The 23,338-nt window shown below is 42.9% G+C and overlaps 1 protein-coding gene across 1 annotated transcript in view; it reads left to right on the top strand.

Moving 5' to 3' along the window:
• The window catches only part of CNTNAP2 (contactin associated protein 2), a 1,212,102-nt gene that overhangs the window by 220,508 nt on the left and 968,256 nt on the right, over nt 1–23,338 (top strand). The gene's annotated exons all lie outside the window — the stretch shown is intronic.

Raw genomic sequence — 23,338 nt, 5'->3', positions numbered from 1 at the left:
TGAGGTAAATAGAAAATGCAAATGAGGTAAAATTTACATATTTGATGCCTCATTTGCATATTCTTATTGCAAAATAGCTTCTTTTGAAAGAAGAAAACCAGCATAGACACTGCACTTTCGAAAGTAAACCCCATCTTCGAAAGAGGCCTTCTTCCCATAAAAAAAAAGGGAAGAAGGATTCTTTCGAAAATGGAGTTTATTTTCGAAAGAGCAGTGTCTACGCTGGTTTTCTTCATTCAAAAGAAGCTATTTTGCAATAAGAATATGCAAATGAGGTGTCAGATATGTAAATTTGTAAATGACAGTACAATGTATGGTGTTTATAGTTTCCCTGAAACCTGTAGTCTAGTGACATTCTAGAAGCAATTCACCAAACAGGTTTATTTTTTATCTGAATGTATTTATTTCTGCCTGACATATAATCTTTTGATTTTTCTGTATCCACAATACCTCTCCTTAGACCTGAATCAGAATGTCATGGAGCCCTTTAACTTGAATTTTGCTGGAGAGTTTGGAACTGAGTCATGCAATATGAACCTGAATCTATGGATCCAAAGCAAATGGGACTAATTTCTAGATAGATCTCAGATTTATCCTACCACAGCAGAAAAATCAAGGCTTTTTTTGGTGCTGTGACACCTAATCCCTAGCATTTAATTGTCTTTGAACCCCAAGACCTAGATGTTAGTCCAAATTCAACCCAGAATGCTATGGGATCTTTCTAGTCCATATGTTAGTATGGTTATTGGCCAAGAATACTGAGTGTACTGGTAGATATACAGTAAGAATAGTTCCATATGCCACTAGAGAAAGACAGAATCTGCTTCTGTAGAGATTGATCCAGCTGCATGCTGAGCTTTCTGGCCCCAGTGCAGTAAAGTTCTTAAACATGTACTCAACGTGGATCAATGTTCTTCAGTGTATTATAAGGTTGGGGACAAGAGTGTTCTACGCCTTGCAAGACTGGGCCCATGTTGTAGGGATATACAATTTTAGGGTAGAAGCCTGGGTTCAGCAGAAGCGCATGCTCCAAAATTCTGGAGTGTCTCAGAACAAAGATTCTAGCCCAAGGCCAGATATCTGTACTACACTTTTCATAGTCCTGTAGCCAGAGCCCCATACAGGGATCATCTGCGAAGGGTTATATGGCAATGTAGAAATAGCCATAGGCTATATCATCTTCAGAACAGACTCTGACTCTTCTTGGGTTTTTGTGCAATGGGTAGCATAACTGAGGCTTCTAGTGCTACTGAAATGTCAGTAATAGCAATATTTGAGAAATGTAATGTAAAGCTATTTTAAAACAGGACAGTCGTTTTGCAATGTAAATAGTGTGCAAAAATAAACTCAATAATATCTGCAAACATTCTCTGTAATTTTTCACACTTCAAGCTTTGTACAGCTGGAGGATGTTCAGCATTTTGCATACATCAGGTCAAGTGCAATTCAGCTTAATACTGACACATAATCCAGTTGGCTTTAAAGTGAAATTTTGTTTTTGAGTGCTAATTTTCAGGTAATGACTTCCTAATTGATTTCCTTCATATGAAGGGCCATTGATTCATTTCCTTCAGTGAAACTCAGCTGGGTTCCTGCTGAAAGCAAGTGTCTGTCCCTGCTGCTTTCTTTCCGTCTTCTTTTCTTTTCTACTGTGTTTAAAATGTTTTGTTCTAAAATATCCAAATGAGTTATATGATTGTGAAACTGGGTGTTAAAAAAATACATCTCCCTTCAAACACACATTGAACTTCTGTAGCATTTTGCCTAAAAGCTGGATATGCATTGCTGCTTCTTATTTTCTGATAGGAAGATATTTAACATTTGTACAACAGGTATTTGATAGTATTTTATGTAGTGAGGAAATGGAAATATTAACTACTATGTGATTAGATAGCATGTGTCATTCTGAGTTAAGTCATAGCTGAATTTATGTTCAACACAGTGGAGATAGTTTGGAAGATTTATGTTCACTTACAATGTAACATTCCAACTAAATTATAATACATGAGAGAAAACTAATAATTGAAAACAATAAAAAGGGAAGTTGTTCCCTGATGTCTGAAGTAGTATCACACTATGAGATGGAAATCAGTAAAAAGCTGGGTCTACACGTGCACAAAATGTCAAAGTAAGTGACCCTCTTTCAAAAGAACAGGAGGAGCTTCTGCACATGCAACACTGTCTTTCAAAAGGAAGTAGAAGGCACGGGGCACAGACATCAAAATCTGAACTCCAAACCCATATCAAGAAGATCATCGCCTTTCAAAAAACTAAATCAAAAGAATATACATGCCTAGACTCTCCACTTCCTGCTTTGTTGAAAGAGGGGTCCTCTATGGCACCAGTTGACTAGAGCATGGGGCACTCCAGCCAGCAGTGGTGGGGCTTTACGATCCCTGCTTCCGGCCGCCTTAAAGCAGCACGTGTGCAGGAACCCTGTGGCAGGAAGCTAGGAGCGTGCTAGGAGCATTCAGCGCTCCATGTGCTCCAACCCCACGCTCCCAGCACCACAGCCATGGCCTGTAGCCAGCCCCCATGTGAGCCCCATGGTCCCCCCATCAAGCACTCATAGGGCTCCCAGGATTCTGGGGGAGAGAAAAAAAAGGGCCCCCTCCTGGATGGAGTGGGAGCTGGGGGACCTCCTGGGTCTCTGGAAAGAGGACAAGGTATTTCACGAGATGGGGGTGACGCATCGCAATGCCACAGCATTCGCTCACCAAGCCCAGGGCCTCCTCACAAGGGGCCACCTGGAGCATACAGCAGAACAAGTACCCTCCAAGATGAAGGAGCTGCAGCAGGGCTATGCCCGGGCCAGGGACCAGGCCAGACACAGCCACCTGCCCCTACTTCTGGGAACTCTGGGGCATCCCGGGGCCCCCAGACAGCTCCCCACTCCTGGTGCTACTGGCCACATGGGCTGACAAGCCACAGCTGGAAGAGGATGACCATCCCGGACCAGGGACCCAGGAGGGTGAGAGCACCATGGAGTGGTTGAGTGAGGAGGGGGAACTCACCATCTATATCTCCTCCTACTCATCCAGCTGGGTGACTAGGAGCTAGGCATCCCCGGATGTTGCTGAGGGACCCTCTGGTACGTACGTGGCAGGACGTGCACCCACTCCATAAGGTGGGGGCGATGCACTGGCCAGCAGGCCACATAAAGGACCAGGGGTCTCAGGCTGCACACATGCCAGCCTGCTGTGGTACACAGAACCCCATAGTGGCACACCAATGATGCCCAGCACCCACCCCCAGTGGACAGCACTTCAAGCCGTTCAAAGGGTGGCAGCCAGTTGGTGCTAGACAGCACCTGGGGATCACACACTGTGGGCCGGGAAGGCCAACCTGTGTAAGAGGCCCCCAGCTGCATTGCCATCAGATGGGATGCCCAGTCGGGGGGCGGGGGCAGGTGCCCCATGGGAGAGTCCTCAGGAAGGGGTGAGGCCCATGGCCAGACCTTCCCCTGTCCATGGCACATTACTGACATGCTGTCCCCCTCTCCATACAGCTGCACCATCCATGGGCTTTGAGAGCCCAGTGCCATTGCTCGTAACTGAGAGCCCCCCAGCAGATATTGGAGGCAGCCAGGCACCACCTTGCACGCTGTCAGGGCCACAGCCCAAGGGCCCACCACCACGCTGAGGACGACCAAGCCAGCCGCCACCAGGCCGAGGTAGCTGAGAGGCACCTGCGGCTTGTAGAGGCTGAGCTGGAGTGGCAAAGGGCAGCATGGGAGAGGCTGCTGTGCACCCTGGAGGGCATTGGCCAGATGGTCAAGGAGTATGCAGCCAATGTCACCTGCCTCCTGGCCCCCCCCAGTGGCTCACTTCTTCCCTCTGCTCTTGTCGACCCCTGCCGAGCCTGTGCCCACTGCCCCCATTGAGCATCCCCCATGACCTTACCTGCTGGTGCTCCCTGCAACCTCCCCTCCATCCTGGGGAGGCAGAGGATCCAGGAGCCAACAGGGCTCGCAGCCCACCACCCTGGCCCCAGAATAAGCCCCCTCCCACCCTCCAGGTTAGGTGCCCCCCACACACCATGTCCTCCCGACCTGTACATAGTGTCCTGTTCTTGATAAATGTTTATGTCCTATACATATCCTCATGCCATGCTCCTTGGAAAGAGGTGGTGGGTGGCAGATATGCAGCTGGGGGTGACAGTGGGGCAGTGGTGGCAGGGATGGCGGGTGGTGGATGTGCATGGGGGGTGAGGGTGAGTGCAGATCACAGGTGGCCATCTGCAAAGGCCCGCTTGAGGGCATCCCAAATGTGGTGGCCATCCTAGTGAGCCTGGAAGATGGGGGCATTGCCTGACTGCTTGTAGCTAGCACTGGCCACATCACCCCCTCCTGTGGACATAGGCATCCCCCTTTCCCTCTACAACATTGTGGAAGACACAACAGGCACCCACCATATGGGGCACGTTGAAGACCCCGACCTCCAACCATGTATGGAGGCACCTCCACCACACCTTAAGGCACCCGAAAGCCCACTCCATGATGTTGCGGGTGTGGTTGAGGTGCTGGTTGAATGTCTCCCAGGTGGGGTCAAGGAGTCCCATGTAAGGCTGCATGTGCTATGGCTGGAGGGGGTACACTATGCCTGCCACCATGCAGAGTGGCATGGTGATGCCCCCCTCATCCCTGGAATGTCCTGCTGGGAGACAGATGTGCCAGCCCCCATATGCCAGCAGAGCGTGGAGTTTCAGAAGACCCGGGCATTGTAGGTGCAGCCGGCCCAGCCCACATAGACGTCCATGAACCAGGCCCTAGCTTCCACCAGGGCCTGTTGCACCACCAAATGGTAGCCCTTCCTATTGACGTACTGACCAATCCTGTGTGGCAGCGTGCGGATGGGGATGTGCATGCCATCCAAAGCAATTTGGGAGGCCCACGTCCTGAAATGTTGTGATGGTGGTATCTGGATCCCCCTGGCACATGACCCTGTGCAGCAGCATCGTGTTGATGGCTCTGATGACCTACATGGGTGGGAGGGGAACATGTGTCTAGTGTGGGTGTGGTGGGCTGTTCCCCCCCCCCAGGCCCGTCCTGCCTTCATCCTTCAGCTGTGGGTTCCCCTAACCCCAACCCCTCCACCTACCTGTGGGGGATGCATGACCCTGACCTGCAGTAACTCCATTAAGTACAGCTCTGGTGGTGGCCTTGCCCACCCTGAACTGTTGTCCCACAGAGCAGTAGACCGGGGTGGCCAGTTTCCAGATGATGATTGCGACCCATTTCTCCAGGGTGAGAGCAGGCCGCATGCAGGTGTCCTGGTGCCAGAGTGCAGGGGCGAGCAAGCGGCAGATCTGGAAGGTCTGCCTCGACATGCGGAAGTTCTGCAGCCACCTTTCATCATCCCACTACTCCAGCACCAGATGCTCCCACCAGTCAGTGCTGCTAGGGTGGATCCAGAGGCATCAGGGCACCTGGTGAGGAGGCCTAGCCACTTGAGTAGATCAGGTGCAGCTGCGGCAATGTTGGAGAGCACTGATAGCAGGGTCTCCAGGATGAGTGTGTCCTCCTGAAGGATCTGCTGCTGTGCCTCCATCCTGGAGCACAAGTGGGCTCTGCTGGGCTGGGGATGGCTGGGCAGAGATCAGCTCATGCAGGGTGGAGGGTCGGGGGCGGGGGGCGGGCCTTTAAGGGAACAGCTGGCTGCGGCCCCAGAAGGGCTTGCTGGCCATGGGACCCCATCTGCTGTGTTTTCTGCCTCCCTTCTTTCAAAGAAAAGCTTGGAGCCATGTGGACGCTCCCTTTCAAAAGGTCATGACAGTCCTTCGAAAGGGCAGGTCAGCCTGGTGATCCACTATTGGAGTGAGGTTGCTCCCTTTTGACAGCCACTATTTCGACTGCTGAACGTTGATTTTTGCCCTTTCGAAAGGGTGCTTATGTGTAGACCTAGCTAAAGATGCATTAAAGGAAGTGCTGCTATTTTTTTTTGTGCTTTTGCAGCTATATTGGTGGGGGTAATATTTGGTTACAAAAAATAAGAAAGCACTGAGAAAAGTGAAGTATTGCTAGATCTTTTACACCAGTCTTAATATACTCTGGCACCTGGCCAGCTGCTTCACTGCTTACCTACAATTCTATGGCACTCTGTTAATCTGAGATGTTCTTGAGCAAGTGATTTATTATGGCTAATATGTGAATGTATAACTCTAGCTATTGACGTCTAATCATGATCTTCCAGGAGGACAATATTTCTGATAACAATAGCTCTTTAATTGAGCGGTGGGTGGGGGAAAGTCATTGTGAGATCCAATGGTGAGAAGAAGGTAGATGAACTCATACCAGATCATTACGTGCAGATTTTTAAGTGTGAATAATGAGCCATAAGCTCAATTTACCTAGAAACATGGTGAATTCTCCATAATTTGACATTTTTAAAATCAACCCTGGGTATCCTTCTAAAAGATGTACAGTAGCTTTAAACAGGAGTTCTGGGCTTGGTGCAAAAGTTTTAGAGGATGAAATTCTATGACCTGTGTTGTGCAGATGATCATAATTGACCCTTCTGGCCTTAAAAATCTATGAATCTTATGTTAGCCGCTTTTGTAAAGTAAGTGAGGATATGGGACCCATGGCTCTAAAGATGAAAGCAAAGCACTGTACAAATAAGCCATTAATTCTAACCATACATTTTCGAGATTGGCATGTATTATCCCAGTAATGAGGCTCAAAGAAGTTAAATCAAATGTAAGGTCATACATCAGAGTCAAAATTAGAAGTTGCAAATTTCTGGCTCCAAGTCCTTTGCTCACAGCATACTCCAAATCTTATAGATGAATTCATCACTTCATTGTCTCTGATTTCTCCTAATTTTATGTAATATTTTGCACTTCCATAGTAACTTCCTCGAGGAACTCAAAATTCATTCTGAACACGAATGAACACAACTTCACAACACTCCTCAAAGGGAACTAAATCAATTGATTTTACAAATAAGGAAGCTGAGAGAGGGACAGTAGTGTGACTGGGCAATCATCATAGATTAAATCTGTGGTAGAGACAGGATTACAAGAAAGACCTCCAAATGTATAACCTCTGTCTTAATAATAAAATCCATCCCTTGTCCAAGCAATTATTTCCAGTAAGCATGACTGTTACAGGTTGAACCTCTCTAATACAGAGGTCTCTTATCCAGCAATATCTGTAATCCTGCATGATTTTAGTTAGCCAGATGACCACTTACCGTGAGTGTGGCCAAGTTTCTCATGGTCCCATAAAGTTTGTTTACTGCAACTAGTCTTGTCTCTCGGTGTTCTGTGCTGTTATTTGGCTGTAATTTTCCCCTAAATGTCTTCTGAGAGCCCAGAATGGGGTGAAAGTATTGGCAATGTGTTAGACTACTGACCTCCTGTGGTGGGGCAAATTCTCTCATCTGGCACCAGTCAGGTACTGAGGGTTCCGGACTGGAGAAGTTCAACTTGTATTAATTATAATTTTATACATGTATAGGATATTGCACAAAACCCACACAATTTGTGAGTGTATAAAAAGACCCTTTTGTACATTAGTGAAATGTTGCTACCTTTGAAATGTCGTAAAAAATAAAGTAGTTAAAATGCTAAAGAATTGGGATTAAGTGTTTTACAAATGACCCAACTAGTAAATCTTTTTTGATTAGACTGTGTATGGCTAAATCATCTTCCTTCATCACTACAATACAATTAACAGCTAATGTTTTCCCTACGAGAGAGACACTAATTAGAAGGAGAAATTAAATAGAAGCTAAGTGTAGATGGTATGGGAAGGTTAGGGAAACAATGCCACAGGTATCCAGCAATGTTTTCAAATGAAAGATGCTCGGATATAAAGACATAATAGGGTAGTAGCTTCAGTTATTTGTAAAATAGGTAATTTAGGATGGAAAGTGAGAGTGGAGCCATTTTTAAGGTGTAAAGATGGCTTTTTGCTTAAGCCCAATATTGTTAGATGAGAAACTGAGGCAGTGGTGACTGTTGCCATTCGATGGGAAAGCCCCCAGGGGAAAAGTGACCTAATACTCCGATTTGGAAGAGGATATTAAAGACCTAGTTGGGAGTAGAGATGTTAACTTTTTTGGCCTCATAATTATGGCTGGAGGCAAATCATAAAATAATAGAATGCTAGCACTGGAAGGGACCTTGAGAGGTCACCAAGTCCAGCCCCCTGCCCTCATGGCAGGACCAAGTACTGTCTAGACCATCCCTGATAGACATTTATCTAACCTGTTATTAAATATCTCCAGAGATGGAGATTCCACAACCTCCTTAAGCAATTTATTCCAGTGTTTGACCACCCTGACAGTTAGGAACTTTTTTCTAATGTCCAACCTAAACCTCCCTTGCTGAAGTTTAAGCCCATTGCTTCTTGTTCTGTCCTCAGAGGCCAAGAAGAACAAGTTTTCTCCCTCCTCCTTATGAACACCCTTCTAGATACTTGTAAACTGCTATCATGTTCCCCCCTTAATCTTCTTTTTTGCAAACTAAACAAGCCCAGTTCTTTCAGTCTTTTTTCATAGGTCATGTTCTCTAGACCTTTGATCGTTCTTGTTGCTCTTTTCTGGACTCTTTTTCCAGTTTCTCCACATCTTTCTTGAAATGCAGATCCCAGAAGTGGACACAATACTCCAACTGAGGCCTAACCAGCGCAGAGTAGAGCAGAAGAATGACTTCTCATGTCTTGTTCACAACACACCTGTTAATACATCCCAGAATCATGTTTGCTTTTTTGGCAACAGCATCACACTGTTGATTTATGTTTAACTTGTGGCCCACTATAACCCCTAGATCCCTTTCTGCCATACTCCTTCTGAAACAGTCACTTCCCATTCTGTGTGTGTGAAACTGATTGTTTCTTCCTAAGGGGAGCACTTTGCATTTGTCTTTATTAAATTTCATCCTGTTTACTTCAGATCATTTCTCTGATTTGCCCAGATCATTTTGACCCTACCCTCCAAAGCAGTTGCAACCCCTCCCAGCTTGGTATCATCTGCAAACTTAATGAGTGTACTTTCTAAGCCAATATCTAAATCGTTGATGAACTTATTGAACAGAACCAGTCCCAGTACAGACCCCTGTGGAACCCCACTTGTTATACCTTTCCAGCAGAATTGAGAACCATGAATAACTACTCTCTGAGTATGGTTATCCAGCCAGTTTTGCACCCACCTTATAGTAGCCCCATCTAAATTGTATTTGCCTAGTTTATTGGTAAGAATATCATGCGAGACCATATCAAATGTCTTACTAAAATCTAGATATACTACATCTACTGCTTCTCCCTTATCCACAAGGCTCGTTATCCTATCAAAGAAAGCTATCAGATTGGTTTGACATGATTTGTTCTTTGCAAATCCATGCTGGCTGTTCCTATCAGCTTACCATCTTCCAAGTGTTTGAAGATGATTTCCTTAATTACTTGATCTTTCCTGGCACAGAAGATAAACTGACTGGTCTGTAGTTTTCTGTGTTGTTCTTATTCCCCTTTTTATAGAAGGGCACTATATTTGCCTTTTTGCAATCTTCTGGAATCTGTCCTGTCTCCCATGATTTTCCAAAGATGATAGCTAATGGCTCAGATACCTCCTCCATCAGCTCCTCGAGTATTCTAGGATGCATTTCATCAGGTCATGGTGACTTGCAGACATCTACCTTTTCTAAGTCATTTTAACTTGTTCATTTTTTTCATTTTATCATCTAAACTTACCCCTTTCCCACTACCGTTCCCTATGTTAGGCATTCCTTCTTCAGACTTCTCAGTGAAGAAATAAATAAGTCATTAAGTATCTCTGCCATTTCAAAGTTTCCCATTACTGTTTCTCCCTCCTCACTGAGCAATGAGCCTGCCCTGTCCTTGGTTTTGCTCTTGCTTTTAATGTATTTTAAAAAGTCTTCTTGTTTCCCTTTATGCTCGTAGCTAATTTGAGCTCATTTTCCGCCTTTGCCTTTCTAAACTTGCCCCTGCATTCCTGTGTAGTTTGCCTGTATTCATCCTTCGTAATTTCTCCTAGTTTCCATTTTTTATATGATTCCTTTTTTTATTTGGAGATCCCTCAAGATCTCCTGGTTAAGCCAAGGTGGTCTTTTGCCATATTTTCTATCTTTCCTACGCAGAGGAATAGCTGGGCACTTAATAATGTCCCTTTGAAAAACTACCAACTCTTCTCCATTGTTTTTCTCCTCAGTCTTGCTTCCCAGAGGACCCTACCTTCTAGCTCTCTGAATTTACCAAAATCCACCTTCCTGAAATCCATTGTCTCTATTTTGCTGTTCTCCCTTCTACCCTTCCTTAAAATTGTGAACTCTATGATTTCATGATCACTTTCACCCAAGCTGCCATCCACTCTCAGATTCTCAGTCAGTTCCTCTCTATTTGTTAAAATCAAATCTAGGACAGCTTCCCCCCGGTAGGTTTTTCAACCTTCTGAAATAAAAAAGTTGTCTCCAGTTCAGTGCAATAATTTATTGGATAGTCTGTGTGTCACTGTGTTAGTTTCCAAACATATATCTGGATAGTTGAAGTCCCCCATCACCACCAAATCCTGGGCCCTTGATGATTTTGTTAGTTGTTTAAAAAAAGCCTCATCCACCTTTTCCATCTGGGTAGGTGGCCTGTAGTAGACTGCTAGCAGGACGTCATCCTTGTTTTTTACCCCTTTTAGCTTAATCCAGAGGCTCTCAACACATCCGTTTCCTATGTCCATCTCCACCTCAGTCCAAGTGTATACATTTTTAATATACAAGGCAACACCCTCCTCCTTTTCCCCTGTCTATCCTTCCTGAGCAAGCTGTACCCTTCCATACCAACATTCCAATCATGTGTATTATCCCACCAAGCTTCTGTGATGCTAACAATGTCATAGTTGTGTTGATTTATTAGCACTTCAAGTTCTTTCTGCTTATTACCCATACTTCCTGCATTTGTATATAGGCATCTAAGATATTGATTTGATCTTGCCTCCCGGTTTTGCCCTGACACTTCTTTTCTCTGCCATTATAGCCCATGTTCCCTCCCACTTCCAATGCATCTCCCAAGTCTCCATCTTCTTTGCTACCCTATCCCCATCAAACCTAGTTTAAAGCCCTCCTCACTAGATTAGCCAGTCTGTGTCCAAATAGGGTCTTCCCTCTCCTCGAAAGGTGAATGCTATCTCTGCCTAGCAGTCCTTCCTGGAATAGCATCCCGTGGTTGAGGAAGCCAAAGCCCTCCTGGCGATACCATTTACAAATAGAGTCAAGTTAATGATAAATTACTAAGGCTCCTTGGAACTGAAAAAGGAAAGAAGTTAAAAGGAAAATTAATACAAATTCATTGATTCCTGTCTTTCTATATGTGGAGATTTTAATGTAATGAATGCTTAATAATTTGTATCATTATATTGAAATTAAATTACATATTTTTTCTTTTACTTGACATGCTGTGGACTGGCTGCAAAGTGTAACCAGGAAAGAACAGGTAGTTATGCCTATATAGGATGATAGGATTATTGAACTACAACATTGTATTATTTAATTCATAAGGGATAATCAAATAACTATTTACATTGATATTAGAAACAATTTACATATAGCTTTGAAATCCCAAATATTTAGCATAGTAATTTTTACCAATAAATACTGTGGTGGAAATACAGTAAGTCTTTCAATTGTGGCTTGTTTTGAACTTCATATTGTCAGATTGCTTTTATTTATTCATGTGTTATATTTGTAGTTTGCTTTGACAGTTTAGGAAACTAGGTTTCAAGAGATATAGTCCCTATCAGCTTTCACTAACTGATAACACAAAATACATAAAATGAACGGTAAAATGATTTAATGGCCTAATTTGCACACAAGAGAAACTTCCTAAATTTAATTATAATTCGTATTATAGATCGTGGAAGCACGATCATTTAGAGTCTATTGATTCAGAGATGCTTGTAAACCATTTTTCCCATGATGGAATATGGATTATATCTGTTACAGATATTATTTTTCTTGTCGTAATTATATACATGTATCCTTGCACACCAGTATAATAAAATTGGAAGGCTAGTTTTATAATTGTGTAGCCTCTAGATGAAAAGAGTGAGCACAGTTTAAACACATACAGTGAATGGCAAAGGAAGGATGAAAGGAAACCAAGAACATCCATATAACAATAGTCATATGTTTCACTCCTTTGTAAGTACAAGTAGAATCTAACTGGTTGTGTATTTCTGGAGTCCAGATTTTTTTTTCCCCATCATCACCTTGTCAGTGAAGGAAACCTCCTGAACTTAAAAGGCATAAATAATCAGGAAGCTGGAGGGTAAAGAAAGCAATTCATTCTTGGGGAAGCAGAGGGGAGGTTGTTTGGTTTTTAGCTGTATGCTTCATTACACCAACTAGCTGACACAAATATGGTAATTTAAAGTACCAGTTGAGGAGAAATGTAAAATAGCTATTGTTTAGCAGCTCACATCCAATTAATGCTAGTTGCTTACTTGAAATGAAACTTCTTAACAAGGTGAGGTGGGTTTGAAGCACAATTTGGGATTTTAATACTGTATTTGTATGTATGTATAGAGAGGTAATTTTCATGACAAAATTGTCTAAAATTTACTAATTTATTCTCTGTCCTGCAGGATACACACAAAATATAGGAAAATATAGGGCTTCCATATACACTCATCCCTCATTAAATGAGTACTTTATTTATGAGTACTCGCTATAACGAGGGACACATTTACCTACCCTAGTTCACTCAACGAGTGAACTCCCCACCGCTAATACGAGTGTAAACCCCTCCCCGTGGCTCCAACCCCCAGTAATCTGACTTCCCCCCCATCAGCCCCACAGCCCCAACCCACTGCAGCCAGACCCCCGCTGGCCCCACAACCTGAGCCCCCACCCCACCAGCCCTGCAGTCCCAAACAGCAACATCCAGACCTCTCCCCCACCAGCCCCGCACCCTGACCTGCCGCTAGCCCCGTACCGTGGCAGCATAACTAGCCCCACTGACAGACCCCTGTCGGCCACGTGGCAGCAAGACCCCTCTACCGGCCCCACTGCTTCGTACGACAGAAGTGGCAGCTTAACTACCTCTGCAGCCAGACCCCTCTGCCAGACCCTTGGTGCCGCAACCTAACGCTCCCCCACTGGCCCTGCTGCCCCAAACCACAGCAGCCAGACCCCCTTGCCAGTCCTGCAGTCAGACCCTACCACCACCTGTACCCCCCCGGGCCCAGCAGCCTGAACCCCCCACCAGCAGAATTTAATTCTCCCTCCCGCTCATGGCCCCAAACTGCCCCCAGCCCTTAACCCTCCCCAACCCAATGTTAACTTATCCTTCAAAAGCAGCGCCACCTGCTGCCACTCCTTCCCCGAGTTAGGAGCCCTTAGGAACCAATTAGGGACTTTGACATGTAATTTAATAGGAATTTAGCATCCCTCTTATGAGTTTTCACCTAAGAGCAGAAAGATGGGAACCAATTGTGCTCATATAGTGAGGGATGAGGGTACAGTATTTGAACTACTACTGACTTGCTGTCTTCTTTCTTATATGCCAATACCACCACATATTCTCTCACACCTAGCCTCCTTTTCCTTTTTTAAACCTCTTAGAGTAAATATTTTATCTCTGCATATGTGCAACTAAAGTCAATAGGCATTATCTGCAAACAGAAGTTAGCCTGTAAAGAATATTCCAAACTTCTCTGGCAGTGGCAAAACTCTCATTTGTTAAAATGGTACATGTTGAAAATCTCTGATCGGGGAATCTCTTTTTCTGGCAATATCCACAATCTGGCATGATTTTAGTAATCCAGATGTCCACTTATCACAGGTGTAGCCAAGTTTTCTGAAGTCCCATAAAGTTTATTTACAACCTCCAGCCGTGACTCTGTGTTCTGTGCTGTTATTTCACTGTAATTTACCCCTAACTGTATAAGAGCCCAGTAAGGAGTGGAAGTTTTTTTAATGTAATACACAATATTGACCTCCCATGGTCCAGCAAGCTCTGTCTGGCACCACTCAGGTCCCAACAGTGCTGGACTAGAGAGATTCAGCCTGGATCAAATTCTGACTGACTAGAGACACCTTCTTTACTGTTACACAGAAAGCAATTACATTAATTATAAAATATATGCATATTATATAGTAATTATGCCAGGAAACTTAAAGAGGATATAGGACAATGAGGAATGTCTGTGGATTGTTGAACCAATTTTGACTGTTGTATAGATTAAATCTTTGAATTGCACAATTACAGCATAGTTTAAATCCAAAAATAGCATTTGTAATTGAATACAGCTTCCAGGCTCCATCACAGTAATCCTATCAGGATTTAATAGGGAGGCTGAAGTCACGTTATAAACATGGTTCCACTTGAAAAATTCCATGTACTCTTTTGAATAACAGAATAAGTCATATATATTTATATAAGGAGGTGTTGGAAGATGTTGGCAAGCAATAAAAAGAAGAAAATGTTGGCCAAGCATTTTCTTTAGGTATAAAAAAGAGATTTAATCTGAATATGCAATAAACTTCTTTATATTGTGGATAAAAATATGTTGATGCAGAGCTCACTTTGACATATCCTTTATAAAGAGGAAAATATAAAGCAGCCAGGTGATTTCAAAGTAACAGTTTTCAAGGTTCCTCTTGTATAGCAGAAAGAAAGGTTAGCAAACTTCATAAGTGCAGTGACTCCTTGGTAGCATATTGGGTTCAGAGATGATTTGAACTTCATGGGATGTGAGCACAAATGCTTGAGACACTTCTATTGACTCAGTTAATATTCTTCTCTAGTTTCTTACTTTTTCAGTACTTCACACTATGGCAGCATGCCACAGAGAAACCCTGATAAACTCCTACTACTTCGGCCCCAATCACAGGAAATTAGTTGAGGCTGGGTAATTAGAGCTCATCCTAGAATCTGCCCACACCTGGCAAGCTCACTAGAGCTGCGTCTACACGTGCACGCTACTTCGAAGTAGCGGCACCAACTTCGAAATAGCGCCCGTCGCGTCTACACGCGTCGGGCGCTATTTCGAAGTTAACTTCGACGTTAGGCGGCGAGACGTCGAAGTCGCTAACCTCATGAGGAGATAGGAATAGCGCCCTACTTCGACGTTGAACGTCGAAGTAGGGACCGTGTAGACGATCCGCGTCCCGCAACGTCGAAATTGCCGGGTCCTCCATGGCGGCCATCAGCTGGGGGGTTGAGAGATGCTCTCTCTCCAGCCCCTGCGGGGCTCTATGGTCACCGTGGGCAGCAGCCCTTAGCCCAGGGCTTCTGGCTGCTTCTGCGGCAGCTGGGGATCTATGCTGCAGGCACAGGGTCTGCAACCAGTTGTCAGCTCTGTGTATCTTGTGTTGTTTAGTGCAACTGTGTCTGGGAGGGGCCCTTTAAGGGAGCGGCTTGCTGTTGAGTCCGCCCTGTGACCCTGTCTGCAGCTGTGCCTGGCATCCCTATTTCGATGTGTGCTACTTTGACGTGTAGACGTTCCCTTGCTGCGCCTATTTCGATGTTGGGCTGAGCAACGTCGAAGTTGAACATCGACGTTGCTGGCCCTGGAGGACGTGTAGACATTATTCATCGAAATAGACTATTTCGATGTCGCAACGTCGAAATAAACTATTTCGATGTTGGCTGCACATGTAGACGTAGCCTAGGTGGGATTAAAACTCTGGAGACTCTGAGAGCAGCTAGAAGGAGGATAGGAAAGACAACGAGTAGAAACAAAGGCCGGTTGTGGGGGGCGGGGGGCGGTAGCTTTGCTGTCTCTCCTGTCTGAAGACTATTAACAGGACTAACAGCATGGGGGAAAGGGTTTGGGAATATACTATCTATATATATATATAGAAATATGAGATGAAAACTGAACAAAAAGGTTTCTCAGGGACTTTTTCAGCCACACCTGGGCAGAGCCAGGAAGGCCCTGCGGAAGACTTGGTTTCAGATGGTTAAAAATAGTCAAGGCCTGTTTCTCATATATTTTATGGCCCATTTCAACAAGGAATTTAATCAGCATCTAGCTTTAAATATTCTCAGAGGGACAACCATGTTAGTGTGGAGCTTCACAAGAAACAAGCAGTCCCATAGCACCTTAAAGACTATCAATTTTACATATTAGGTAATAAGCTTTCATGGGTAAGACCCACGTCTTCAGAATTTTTAATAAATAAACCTAATAAAGTTTGTTAGTCTTTAAGGTGCTAGCTCTAGGTATGTGAGTAGTTTCACGTAAGTCAATGAGAACTATGTGCTGATATGCCATGGGAAGTTGAGGACTTATGTGGGTGGTAAGCCTGAATAACTTATCCTGAAATCAATAGAGATATACTGGTTTTATACATGTGCGAGTAGGTGCCAAAGCAAGTTCATTTATTTATATATTCTCATCAAAATGTTATGGTCCGAATCAGAATATTTAGCTGTCTCCTGGCAGCTAACCTTAAGTCTATAAGAATTCAAATCATTTTATAATTGTGTGCCTTAGTGATGACATTGTATCCATTTTGAAAATACAGCTTTTTGGCCTCAACTCCTGGGAAAGCTAAAGGAATGTTACTTAATGCTATTAATAGCACTCAACTGTTAAATTCTGTTATGGTACAGAGCCCCATGAAAGGCACTATAGAAACTACACATCACTGAGGACTGCCTTGATTAACTGAAAGAAAAGTACATAGGCCACTTTACTAACATTAATCTTTAGCATTTCTTCTTTTTTCCATTTTTTGTTTATTATTTATTTTACTTTCATATCAATATCATTTTCTGTTGTTTGCTCTTTCTCCATCCATTTTTACTCCAGCCTTGGCTCACTATTGTCATTCTTCATTGCCTACTGTATCTTTTCCCTATGCCATTTGTGTCTTTGTGAATCCAGTCCCCTCCTATTCTTTTTGTAAGTTCAGGGTCATTAATAGTTTTCTTCAAAATAATTTTAATGTAGAGAGACAAAGTGGGTGAAGTAATAGCTTTTATTGGCCCAACTTCTGTTGGTGAGAGAGACAAACTTTTGAGCTCTTCTTCAGGTCTGGGAAAGGTGCTCAGAGCATCACAGCTAAATACAAGCTCAAATAAATACCTTAGCAACACAAAGGCATTATCACAAATTCTAGAGTGCTTCCTGACAGGGGGGCACATACCTCTGGGGGTGCACAGAGTTCTTCCAGAAGCTGCAATAACTCATCTAGATATCTGCTTAGTGCTACAATAGGCTACATAAAAGGCACTAGCAGAGTACAAATTTTAAACAAAATCATATAATTACTGGTTTGTTCTGCTTTATACTCTGAAATGTAAGTACAATATTTATATTTCAATTGATTAATTTTATAATGATGGTAAAATGAGAAAGTAATACATTTTTAGTATCAGTGTGCTGTGACCCTTTCATTTTTACTGTCTGATATTATAAGCAATTAGTTATTAAGTGAAGTGAAATTTGGGAGTACGCAAGATTAGACTAGAGAAGCTGAGAGGCATTCTTTTAAGGGACTGTTCAAAGTGAAACGACCCATTAAAGCCCCTATAGTCAAAGGACAAAAGGGATGGGTTAGTGGGTTAGAGATAGTTGTAATAAGCCGTAAATCTAGTGTCTCTGTTCAGTCTGTGATTTTTAGTGTCTAGCAGAGCTATCAATTTAAGCTTCTGTGCTTTTCTTTTGACAGTGTCATGTAGGTTTCCTTTGAGGATGAGGATGGATAGATCAGGTATTGAATGATCACTCTGTGAAAAGTCTTATAAATTATTTTGTTAGTTTTTAAAGTGCTACGTGAGTGCTGGTTTGTTTTGTTATAATACAGACTAACATGGCTACCTTTCTGTTACTATTCTGTGTGAAGTGTTCACCCATGGATGATAGGGTGTTTGTCTTTAATCATTTCTTTCTTTACTACTGCAAAGAGAACATGCAAATGTCTACTCCTTGCTGCTAACAGTATCATGCACTCAGGCCCACTGATGGAGAGGGCCAAGGGAGCAGTTGCCCCAGGGCATGGAGGGCTTCTGACTGCCAGCCACTGTGAGAACAGGAGTGGTGGTGGCCAGAGCCCTGGGCCCTTTAAATCACCCACGGAGCACCACATGGCACATTTCAAAAGACTCTGAGGACTGGTTAGGGCGCATTGGAGCCAGCACCGCATGCTCCAAGTGGTGCCGAGGGCTGGGTGCCCACCCATTCCATCCAAGGTCCCACCCATTCTGGGAGCATGGAGCTGACCCCCTTACACCCCTTGCTCAGGGGTCTGGCAAGTCTGTTGGTCCCTCACACACACTCAAACAGAGAACTTCTTACTAGAAGCTAAAATAAGTGGTAGGGGGAAATGCATATTGCTGCTCCGTTACGTAGCTCCTACCAGAGGTGGGAAGCCAGGCATGGCTGCCCATCTGGCTTCCCCGAGCTGGGAGAAGCTGCACTGAGCAGACAGCTGTGGCAGCCTGGCTTCTCCCAGCTGGGGGAAGCCAGGGAGAAGCCATGCCACCACAGCTGCCTGCCCGGCTTCCCCCAGGTGCGGGAGCTGGGTGGGCATAGAGCTGCAGAGCAGCCTTGAGTTGCGCTTAACTCGTGTTAACGCAAGTTAAACGCAACATGAACTTGCACATTTTGGGTGTTTACTGTATGAGCAGAGGCCTTCCTTGTAAAGGGGAAGATTTAAGGACTGGTCTCCTGAGACTGTAGTATTTGGTTTACAACCGACTGAGCCTTTACTGCTGCCTTAGTAATTTTTCTTAGCTATTTGGGTTGAGGAAAGGTTGAATTGCTCATGCGGGGCACATTTCTGGCCATGTTAACACAGGCTTTAAAGGTTTCAGTGTGCTTTTGAGATTAATAATTTGGACAAGTTGTTCAGATACCATAGATATTTACAGGTTTCATGAAAAAGTTACAGAAGGGTTATTTTTAGCATACACGAATGTATTTTATAGGCCCATTCTTGCTGCTTAAAAAAAAACATAGCAACATCAGTTTTTAATTGTAATTTTAAATTAAGCTTGGCAAACATGAAGGTTTGCAATTTGTATAAATTCATTTTATTAAAAAATGTCTTTCTAAACCCATGTATAAATCTCAGAACAGCAGATTTAACAGCAACAGTACCTAATTCACTAGTCCCTGTAAATTCATTTTTCACCCTTGGAATAATGGATTTGGACTGTTGATTGCATTATCCACAGAGCATGCATCACTATACTACATTAGTATAAATGAAGGCTGCATTTGAAATATATTGTTTAGTTGGAGAGCAAATTAAGTGTGTTTTAATTATCAGGGAAACTGATGATACTCCTCCTCACCACCAGTAAATGCTACTATGTGTAGTGCTGAATTCAGTAGATCTACTCAAAATACTACATTTGCCTGGTAATTACCAATTGCGAGTTTGGGCTCCAAATCTTTTCGAAGGGTCTTGTAACTACCATATCCAGGTACTAGATTTAGGCTATGTCTACACTTGCCCCAACTTCTAAGTGGGCATAGTAATCAGGGTGATGGGGAGATACTAATGAAGTGCTGTAATAAATATGCAGCACTTTATTAGGCAAATTCTCCACCACAGCAACTGCGAAGTGCTGGCTTGCCATGTAGCTGTGAGTACTCTGAAATGCCTTTACTCCCCATATTCATTGCAGCACTTCCTTAGTAATCTCCCATCACCCTGATTACCATGTTCCCTTCGAAGTTGTGGGCAAGTGTAGACATAGCCTTAGAGTCTCATTCAGTAGTTCTGATTTTAAAAGCCAGTCTTTCCCAGTGAATTCATGGACTTATATTAGAGATTCCACACTCTTCCATTATAATTTATATCACATGGTATTTAAAAACTATTAGTGAGGTTACAAAGTTAAGAACTCAACTTTAAGAATTTTAAAGTAGCTAAAATCTGAGTCCCTACTGAACAGGTGCAAATAATTCTGAGGATGCTTGGCCAAATTTAGGTAGGTTTTCAGGGGCAGCAGAAGCCCCTTATCTGAGACAAAGACCAGTTCCCCGGCCAGATTTCAAGTCCTTTCTTCAAAGCCAAGGCTATGTGTAAACTGCAGGCTTCTGTTGGGAACTCAAAGGTCTCCTGACAGAAGTCTGCCATGTCGAGAGCATGGGAGAGCATCCCTTTTTTCTTCTGGCATGATGAAGGCAGGGCGGGGTTTCCCAGCGTTTGGCCCCGTGTGGCTATACCAAATGTTGGGAAAGCCTGTCCCAACAGAACTAGTGGCAGGAGATACGCAAATACATTGTGCAATTTTTGTATCTTTTGCCAACAGTTCTCAGCGATCTAGACATAGCCTGAGCTATTAAGGATTTTCAAATAAAAGATTGCTGGTATATTTTAACACAAGCAACAAAATGTATTTTTTTTCTCTCTAGTCTTCAAATGAACTATTTTGGCTGAAAAAAATCAGCCTGAGGCAAAAACCCAGTATGAAAAAAGATCTAAACTGTTTAAGTTTGCTAAATTAGAAATAATTCAAGATTGGGTCCCACAATGCAAAGTGTCAGGCAACCTTAATAATAGGCAGCATTACAGTTCTTGCCTAGAGTAGTCAATAAAAACATCTGAAGTGAAATCCTTGAAGTCTCATTGATTACTGATAAATATTTCCTTTGTTGTGGTGGCAGTTATATGTTTAAGCTTTCTAATTTTATTTGTTTGTTAGGCAAGAAGAAAGAATAAAACTATCCTGAAGCTATGCAATGTTCTTTTTTAAATGATTATAGGAAAAAAACAAAACAACTTTAGCTGTTCTGAAATTTGTGAAGAATTTCAACTTTTGTGTTTTTTTCCCTGAAGCAACTATTAATTCATGCATACTAGACAGCTAATAGTATGTCAAGAAATGGAGGTAATTGTCTCAAAGAAGTTTTGATGTTTAAAATCTTTCCTAGGTTGAAAATTACAGTTGGGTAAAGAAATACAGACCAAAAACACTAATGCATTCTTTTGAAATAATTTTCTGTAAATAATAAAGTGAAAGATTCAGCTTTAAAGTGAGTCATAATTTGCATAAATAAGCACTAAAATTCAGCAGGAAAAAAAACAGCAACAACTTGGGCCAGATTCTGTGTGATACTAGTGTCAAAGAGAAGACTTTGTCCCCTTATACTTTCCCAGTAGGAGCTTTCCATGATTGCAGTAACTGAACTTACTCAGAGGCTATGTCTACACTTGCATTCCTTTTTTGAAAGAGGTATGCAAATGAGGTGCAAATTTTCATCTGACAGCTCATTTGCATATTCTTGTTTCAAAATAGCTTCTTTCAAAAGAAGAAAACCAGTGAAGATGCTGTTCTTTCGAAAATAAACCCCATCTTTGAAAGAATCCTTCTTCCTTTTTTTATGGGAAGAAGGATTCTTTCGAAGATAGGGTTTACTTTCATAAGAGCAGCATCTGCACTGGTTTTCTTCTTTTGAAAGAAGCTATTTTGAAATAAGAATATGCAAACGAGGTGTCATATGCAAATTTGCGCCTCATATTGCATTTTTGATGGCATCATTTGCATGCCTCTTTCGAAAGAGGAATGCAAGTGTAAACACAGTGACTGTTTCTACACAGGCCACTTCCTTCAGAAGTGGCATGCTAATACATGGAACGAAAGATGCTAATGAGGCACTGATGTAAATTCCCCGTGCCTCATTAGCATAATGTCACATGATTTGGAGTCCAGAAGACCGTTCTTCTGGTCTCCAAAACACTGTGTAGAAGCATGTTCCCGGGGGGCCTTTTGGAAGGAAGTCCTTCTTCCGAAGGCCCCTTATGCCCAAAAATTGTTGGGAAGAAGGGGCCTCAGGAAGAAGGGGGCCACGCTTCTACACGGCTTTTTGGAATCTGGAAGAAAGGTCTTCTGGACTCCAAATCATGTGACATTATGCTAATGAGGCACAGGGAATTTTCATCCATGCCTTATTAGCATGTCACTTCTGAAGGAAGTGGCCTGTGTAGAAACAGCCAGCCTGAGAGCACTGATACCTCCTTAGAAAGTACAGACCTGCCCAACAGATGCAGGGAGAGAACAGGGACATGGTCAAGCAGAGAATGGGAGTAGCATTCGAGGGGTGTAGCAGCACAAATGCTCTCCTAGCATGGTATGAATCTTGTGGAGCCATGATTCTTTCAGAAAGAAGAATTTGTCCTGAAGCCTCCTCAGGGATAATGGGTTCCCATTGTCCCTTATTCTCAGTGGTACAGACTGTGTACATTTAGTCCTAAGTATATTACTGTCTATGGCAATGTGTACGTAAACTATTTTAAATGAATGACTGTATTTTGATTGATATAATTAAAATGTAGACCTAGTCATTAATACAGAATTTACTTCTCAGTCTTTGTATACAAGTTTTTTGTTCAGCAAAATTTTATAAAAATGTGTTACCAATGACTACATGTAATCTGCCAGTTGGCTACCCATTTCCCCTTGAGGTACCACCAGAGAAAGTATGGAAAGATATAAAAGTTCTTTCTACCTGAAGTTCTGACTGTGAATGAACAGACTGTCCAAGAGCTGACTGGACAGAAAATATCTAAGCGAGGTTTACAAACAGGCATTGTTCTCTGATGAGCCAGAGGTGACTAAAATAAACCTGGTGGGTTGACTTCATTAATTCTAGGAACATTAGTGCATATACACTTGAGAAATGTTGTATCCTTCTCTGAGTTCTGATTTCTTAGTAATTGGGGAAAAATTACTTCACACTGTGGATAACAGCCAAAATTATGATGATTAGCATAGTTTCGAAAAAGAAATATTTAATTGCACATTTTGTTTAGAGTGAAGTGTTGATTTTGCACATTACACATGTCCCTACGGTGAGTTCTGGAAGTTAACGCACAGTTTTTAGTCCTGTGGAAATGTGGTAGATTCCACTATATAAGCATAAACTAAAATGGTGAACAATCTGGCTCGAGAGAATGAGAGAGCTTTTTCTCTGTTCATCAGTTCCAAACTGTCCCAGGTCACTCGTGACTAAAGTCCTTTCCATCTGTCTGAAAATAATTGGCATATTCAGTCTGTCTGTTAGTGAATTAGTGTCTTCATCACAACAACAATCACTACAATTGGGATGCTAATTGACATTTTAATGAACAGGCTAAAAACTAGATAGACACAAAATTGACTACTTTCCCATCCTTGGTGGCGCTTCTCTGAAGCGAGAACAAGGTATGCTGCACCTATAATAGAGAAAGAGGACATTAACTGCCAGTGCCATATATCTGGCATCTTTCCTGAGAAATGTAGAACTTCAGTGCTGTTTGTTAAATCATCAGTTAATTTAATCACTCCCATAGGGACAAATTGACCAGGATGAAATTTTAACCTAACTGCTCAGAGGATTTCTGTACTCAATTTTTCACCCTCACAGGAGTATTCTGATACCATCTGAAA

This window comes from Carettochelys insculpta, chromosome 2 (assembly GCF_033958435.1).
Source record: "Carettochelys insculpta isolate YL-2023 chromosome 2, ASM3395843v1, whole genome shotgun sequence".
Classification (NCBI taxonomy): Eukaryota; Metazoa; Chordata; order Testudines; family Carettochelyidae; genus Carettochelys; species Carettochelys insculpta.
This window is presented reverse-complemented; position numbering and strand designations above follow the sequence as displayed.